This window comes from Centruroides vittatus, unplaced genomic scaffold, assembly GCF_030686945.1.
Source record: "Centruroides vittatus isolate TY-2023 unplaced genomic scaffold, ASM3068694v2 contig_345, whole genome shotgun sequence".
NCBI classification, from domain to species: Eukaryota; Metazoa; Arthropoda; class Arachnida; order Scorpiones; family Buthidae; genus Centruroides; species Centruroides vittatus.
In genome coordinates this window covers 2556543-2563561 of record NW_027122170.1, presented here as the reverse complement: position 1 = coordinate 2563561, position 7019 = coordinate 2556543, and the positions used below count along the sequence as shown (strand labels likewise).

The window sequence follows — 7019 nt, the reverse complement described above, 5'->3', positions numbered from 1 at the left end:
CGTTAATTTTTAACTAATCGTATCTTACACAGAATAACATTTTGTAACCAATATAACCGGTGTGATATCAACTTCTCAGTTAATATCAAATCAATTACAATTGTCGTGGGGTTAATTTAGCAGATAGGGTGATAAAATGAAAAGTTTATTTACAAGAAACAAACTTTACGATGCCAGCGATGAATTTCAAATATGCCTCGAGTCCATAATAAAGAAATCTTTCTTGTGACGTTCAGTATGACGATTACAAATATAGTTGACTCGGTGTTGCCATATCTACTCCTTGATCGCCCAGTATTTATGGATGTATTATTTAACGTACAATGCAATCTGGCTAATTATAACCTTATGCAACCAAACTCCAAACGAACCATTTTCCCAAATGCATTTGGTCCGCAACTTGAATCCAAATGTACATATTTTAGTAACCCAGATTTAATACTGAAAACAACTTTCTGCATTTATTAAATATAATCCAGCTAGAATGCATTGTAACCATTTTGTGTGTTGTTAATGTTTTACAGAAACCTGTATTGACTGTACTGATATTTTAAGCTATAGAAAGTAAAACCATGTGTCATTTTCCACTTTAACTATGTATTACCATCTATATACAGTGAAAAATTGGTCACAAATATATGAAAACATAATCATAATTTATTTACTTTATTTGGCACGTAAGCAACGAGCTAAAGCTCGTCGAGAGGGGAGTTTTATTTTATTTCCGAATTGGCTGGCAAGGCACAACGTTAATGTCCACTCAGTTATAGTCTCTCGCTACGCACTACCATATGATGATGATTTGGAAATAAAACTCAATTTTGCAAGTAGTATTTATTCTACTGTAGAATATCACCAAGTAATCAAAACTAATAAAAAAAAAAAGAAAGTTGAAGGGCAATGAAATCAAATGCAAGTGAAATTTGATGATAAACAGATTTTTTAATTAAATGATTTCATTTCATTCTGATCAGAGTTTTATGTTATCTGTATATATAATGAATCAGAATGAAATCTAAATCTTATAAATTAAACTTGAATGAAGTAAAATAAAATAAAAAATTAAATTAAATTGCACAAATAAATATATTGTTCTTGAAGCAATTTTTATTAATTTTAATTATAACAACTCAAAAAATAAAGATAATATCCAGACATTGCAATTGTATGATATCTATCAGTTATACAGCCATTACTGCAAGATTATGCAATTTTTCTAAAGTTTAAATGGCATTAACTAATTCTTTGTCCAAATATGGAAGTTAACCAAACGTTGAACTGAAAAAATTATCCAGAATATTTAAAATTTTATATAAAAACAAAAGAGAAAGAGGTAGATATGAAGATATGAACATTGCTTCATTAACAAAGCAATTATGTTGACTAAAGTATTTTGCTAATTGAAAGATTTGTGACATTTAAGATCTTTAAAGGCTGGGTATAAATATTGATGAATAGCAATTATTGCTCAGACAAAAAATTTGATCTATTTACTGCTTTTGTGCAATTATGTCATAGATATTTGGAGGGGGCAAATATCCACTTAGAGCAAAAATTCCATACCGATCAAAAGAAGATAAAATCTAATAGAAGGAAATTGTCCATAATTATATTATTCTATTAATAATGCCTATTCTTAGAGGATATAATGATTAATGTGCTATCTTGTATGGTGGCATTGCCCAAACTATGGCATGCCAAACTATTAACACGTGTCAGGGGCCAGATTTGGCCCGACACGTGTTAATCTATTTGGCACAGCCCTTTAAATGATTGAAATTAGCCTATTTTCAATACAGAATATATAAAATTTTTGTGGCCCACCTACATACAATTTAAGTACAGTTTAGCCCACCAGTTGAAAAGTTTGGACAAAACTGTTATATGGTGTTTTATTAAGTCAAATTGGTAATTTATTAAGTCAAATTTTATATATGCAATTTTATATATATATATAGTGTAAAATTCCTTTGACTTTTGTGTTGATTACTATACAATGAAAAATAAGTGGTAAATATTGTTTTTATTGTAAATAAGAAATTGAAAAGTTAAAAATTCTCATAGCAGACAATCATTTTGTTCAACTATTGTTTTTATTTTTAAAAAAATTAAAGAATAATAATAATGAATGAAAATAAATGTCTAACTTAAACTTATTCAATGTTGGTTGTTTGACTGTAATATATAGTCATACAAATCACAGAGTTCATATATTTTGTATGGGATAGTTATATAAAAAAAATGTATATATTAAACAAAACTGTGTATATTGGTTTTATTTAAATGTTTAAAAATAATATTGTGTAAATAAAAATCCATATTTTTGAACATACTTTAATAAAAAAAAATAATTCTAATTATTCTTCTTGATTAAATTAATCAATGGCTTTTCTGAGGTTAATTCATTAAGTGAGATTAAAAATAATTTATCAGTAACATTGACAAATATTGGTACATGCCATTTAGTGACAGATCCCTTAAGACAGTGTTTCTCAAACTCTTTTGTCTGGTGGTACACTGAAATTATTAAACAAAATTCACGGCACCCCTATTATTATTATTATTATTATTATTATTTTATTCTTTTTTTGCTTTTTTACGGTTAGTAAAGATATGAAAGATGAAAAGTCTTTGAAAAAAAATAAAAGTTTTTTAAAGTAAGTGTGAGGACCGTATTAGGCCGGTCCGATTTTAGATTTTAATTATTTCGAAGCCCTCTCGGGAGATAACGATCGAGATCCGCGATAACGATCAAGTTTCGAAGGATGTACAATCTTCCGCCGTCAAACTCACTTCCCTCCTTCTCAGGATCCGACCTGAGTCACGGAATTCAAGTCGTCATCCTCTATCGCGATTGGTGATCGTGGTGGAAGGGACTTAGAGTATAAATAGGGGGGAGATCTCTAAGAACGGGGTAGCTGACGTCCGAAGAAGACGAACTGCCCGGCGACACCGTATCTGACTCGAAGGCCAAGTCGAGACGCCGAAGCCTCCGCCGACAAGCCAATCCTGCCGCCCACCTGTCACTCCGCCAGGAAAGACGTCCGAGTCGAAGTATATTCTCGATCAAAATCGATAACCGAGAGGTATGAATCCCCTAACAATTGTGAGCTCTCTCTCTCCCGCGATTAGGGACGGGATGCGTAGCGTTTCTGTAGTAGTTCCTATGTTCCAATAAACCATTATCTGTGTTGTCCTGTTATACGGATATTGCCTTTCTTTATCGACGACCCCACACACACTCCTCCACTCGACCTGACAAGTAACTGACCGATCCCGACAAGTCGGGATATCGCGCAAAATTAGCCATCCTTGACAGTGGGGCGGGTCTTGCCGACCTATTTGCCGAGAACAAGGAGGTCCGACTTCCGTCCTACCTCCCGGCATTTCCCACATAAGTAAGTTTATTTCCAAACAACACAAAAACATTCAAAACAAAAGTTATTATTATAAAGGTATCTGGTGATAAAATGAGCTCTCAATTTTTTACGATTTACTAGTGCTAATTGATTCCTTAGCTTTGCTACCAGTAACCACTTCTTGATCATTAGAATCTTCAAGTTTTCTTTTTTTTAATGAAAAAATTATTCATGATATTGAACGACATAATTCACTTCAATATTTTATTATAAAATTTAATTACACGTTAATAATTTATTTTTTCTTGTTGTAAAGAAGAAAAATATTTTTATATGATGCTTTTTCGTTACTGTCTGAACATATAACAATAATAAAAACAATTACTGCATTCAACGCATTTATATTGCACTTCACTCGCTGCAGGAACAGAAGAACAGACAACTAGTAACTAGTTTGTTTTTTTTTCCTAGTATTTACGTATCGCCAATTACCGAGTCACTGAGACAAGTGGCGACGTAACAAGATTAGTAGAAAAAAAACAATATTCATTTTTTATAATTGTTTTAATTATTTATTTAATTTAATACTTTAATTTTATTATTTTAAGTAATTTTAATTTAACTATTTAAAAATTTCGCGGCACCCTTGTGGCGTACTTGCAGCACCCCAAGGTGCCGCAGCACCCGCTTTGAGAACCACTGCCTTAAGATGATAATGTTTATGACAAATTTGTAGCTGCACATATACTTTCTTCTTATGTTTAGATCAGTGGTTCTTAACCTGGGTTCGACCGAACCCCTGGGGTTCGGCGAGTCAGTCTCAGGGGTTCGGCGGAAGTCAACCACCCTGATGTCATCGTGACGTAGAAACCGTATTGGTTTCGAAAACTAATGCTACATAACATGTGTTCTATTGGGAAATATCCCTATATTTCCCAATAGAACACCTATTATACCTATGTTTTGAATTTGAAAAATTATATTTTATTTTTCCAATTAAAAGGGGTTCGGTGAATGCTTATATGAAACTGATGGGGTTCGGTACCTCCAGCAAGGTTAAGAACCACTGGTTTAGATACATAAGTTGTGTTATAATTGTTTTTTGTATGGCTTACGTGAGTAGTAGACAATGCCATTTAGGTTTGACTAAGTATGATCTATGATGTTTGCTTAACGGCGAAGTCATTTGATAGTATATTTCTTGAAACATATCCCAGTCATTAAACAATATGTACTTGTATTAAATTAAAAATTACTGATCAAAATATAGATAACTGAATTAACAGTATACAAAAGTATAAAAAAAACAAAATTTTGAAATAGAATAGAATAAACTATAAAATTTGCCCAACAAAATTTTTGGTCTTTTAATTAGTACGATCGTAATGAAAAATCCCCAAAAAATATTCTCAATACGATTTGCTTTCAGAATATGGTAATCTTTTATATATATATAAACAATTTTGTGGCAAAACTAATGATGGGAATGAATTATGTTTATGACATGTAAAATTAGAAATTATTAAAATGTTTTTCTTGCATAAAGAAAATTAATAATATAAATTCCAAACTAATATGAAAAATAATACAGATTTCTATATATAGAATGTCTGGCAAAACTGGATTTTAAATTTCTGTGACCTTTCCAGGTTTTCTGGACTACAGAACAAAAAATACCAGGTGCTCTCCAAAAGTTTAAAATTAACCAATATCACAATAGCAAAAAATGCTTATAAAGTAAAGTAAATTGCAATCAGTCTCCAACCTATAATGACTCTTACTTACAACAGCCAAAATTCTAAAAATATATTTGTGAATCCCAACAATCTTACTAATTATGCAATGCAACAATTACAACACTGCAAGCACTCACTCCTGTTATTCAGAGAATGTGTGATATTAGTCTCCACTATTAGTAAATTACTAAGATCCACGTGCTTTCAACTGGTTACATCCATAATAAGAGTAAAATATTTTGAGAAGTTCTTTAAAGTTTTTAAACTTCGACTTTTTAAAAAATATAACCTTTTTAATGTTTTAATTAGTATTTTCATTTATCATACAGATTGCCAATTACACTTTTGTTATATGAAGAAAATAATTGACCTGGAGCGGGACTCGAATCTGCAATTGCCACTTATTGTGCGAACGAGTTGCCAGTTGTGCTACACGGACCTCTATCCGATCCTCCGCTTCCAGATATATTTCAATTTTTTCTTCCAGAATAATATATATTAATTATAATTATTAAATTTAATAAGAGATGGTGCCTAATTCCTACCTCTAGTACCAAATTACATAGTATTTAATTATTAATAGTAGTGGTAAATTAGCCTGAAAACTTGGCAATCATTTACTTTTTACAAATATATTGTGCTTTTAGATACAGTAGAGCATCGATTATCCAAATCAATTGGGGACTGGGGTTGTTCGGAAAATTGATTTTTTGGATAACCGATTGGATTTTCTTGCTAAGCTGGATTTTCTTGTGCTAAGTTCACGCACGTGCGTGAACTTAGCACAAGAAAATCCAGCTGTAAATACTGCCAAACAGATGGTGTTTAACTCAATATTTACAAGTGCTTGCATTGATGGCAATAAGAACGCTCTTCTAATGAGGGCAGTGATAGTGATATCAACATATCGCAAAGGTTGGAAAGCATCAGCCAGGATGATATGAAGCACCTTATTAAATTTATGGAAAACAAAGAGTAGCCCTTCAAAGGATCTATGTATGTGCAAATCCAAGAATGTTATTGATTCATCAACCTCTTTCTCCCAAGTGAAGTTAATAGAGGGGTATATACTGGACATTTGTTGTTTTAAGGTAAGAAATGTCTTGTCTGTATCCTCCAATGCTATGAGAATATCATCAATATAACATAAATACAATAGTGGGTAGTGAGTGGATGGCAAGCAGAAAATTGAACAGTGTATGTTCAATTTCTCTCATGAGCAGTTCTGGTTGAATAGCAGATAACAGGGAATTCACAGAGACTCCCTGTTTCCATAAATAAATTTTCCCATTAAAACAATAGTAGTAGTGCTCTATGACGAAGAGCAGTGCATCACACATATCCAGTATCTGTTGAGCACTGAAGCCCTTCTTGAGGAGTAGAGCATTGACAAACATTACAGCTTTGAAAGTGGACACTGAAGGGTACAAGGATACTATTTCCAGTTTGTAGAAGTTGTATGTGCTGGTTCATACTGCACAAATGCTCAATGTGATGATGGATTTACCAACCAAGGAGGAAGGAAAAACATAGGGCAAGTCTGGGATCAGTGTGTGGAAAAACCTAGCTGGCGCCTTTATATTTATTGCTCGTGCCAAGTTCAGGTCTGGCACTTTTGAACCCTCGTTTATGTAACACACTGTTAGGATATTATCTGGGCTCTTAATTCAATAGATAAGACATTACATAGCTAACATAGGCTGAAGTGGCCATTACAGTCATAATTCAATACTACCTCATTATAAGCTTCTTTTATATTTTGCATTCATTTAAGTAAAGCATACCATATTTGTTGAAAAATAAGGAAAATATTAACATTTTCATGATCCGTTGATTGGTGGCAATACTGAATGTTTTTGCTGTGAGCCTACCTTTTTTGTTCTACTCTTCACGCCTTTTTCTTTGTTCAGACATAGATGAACCG

At 32.4% G+C, this 7019-nt stretch overlaps 1 protein-coding gene across 2 annotated transcripts in view; it reads right to left on the bottom strand.

Annotated features, from left to right (window-relative positions):
• The window catches only part of wol (Dolichyl-phosphate beta-glucosyltransferase wollknaeuel), a 37738-nt gene that overhangs the window by 677 nt on the left and 30042 nt on the right, over positions 1–7019 (bottom strand). The window lies entirely within an intron of this gene.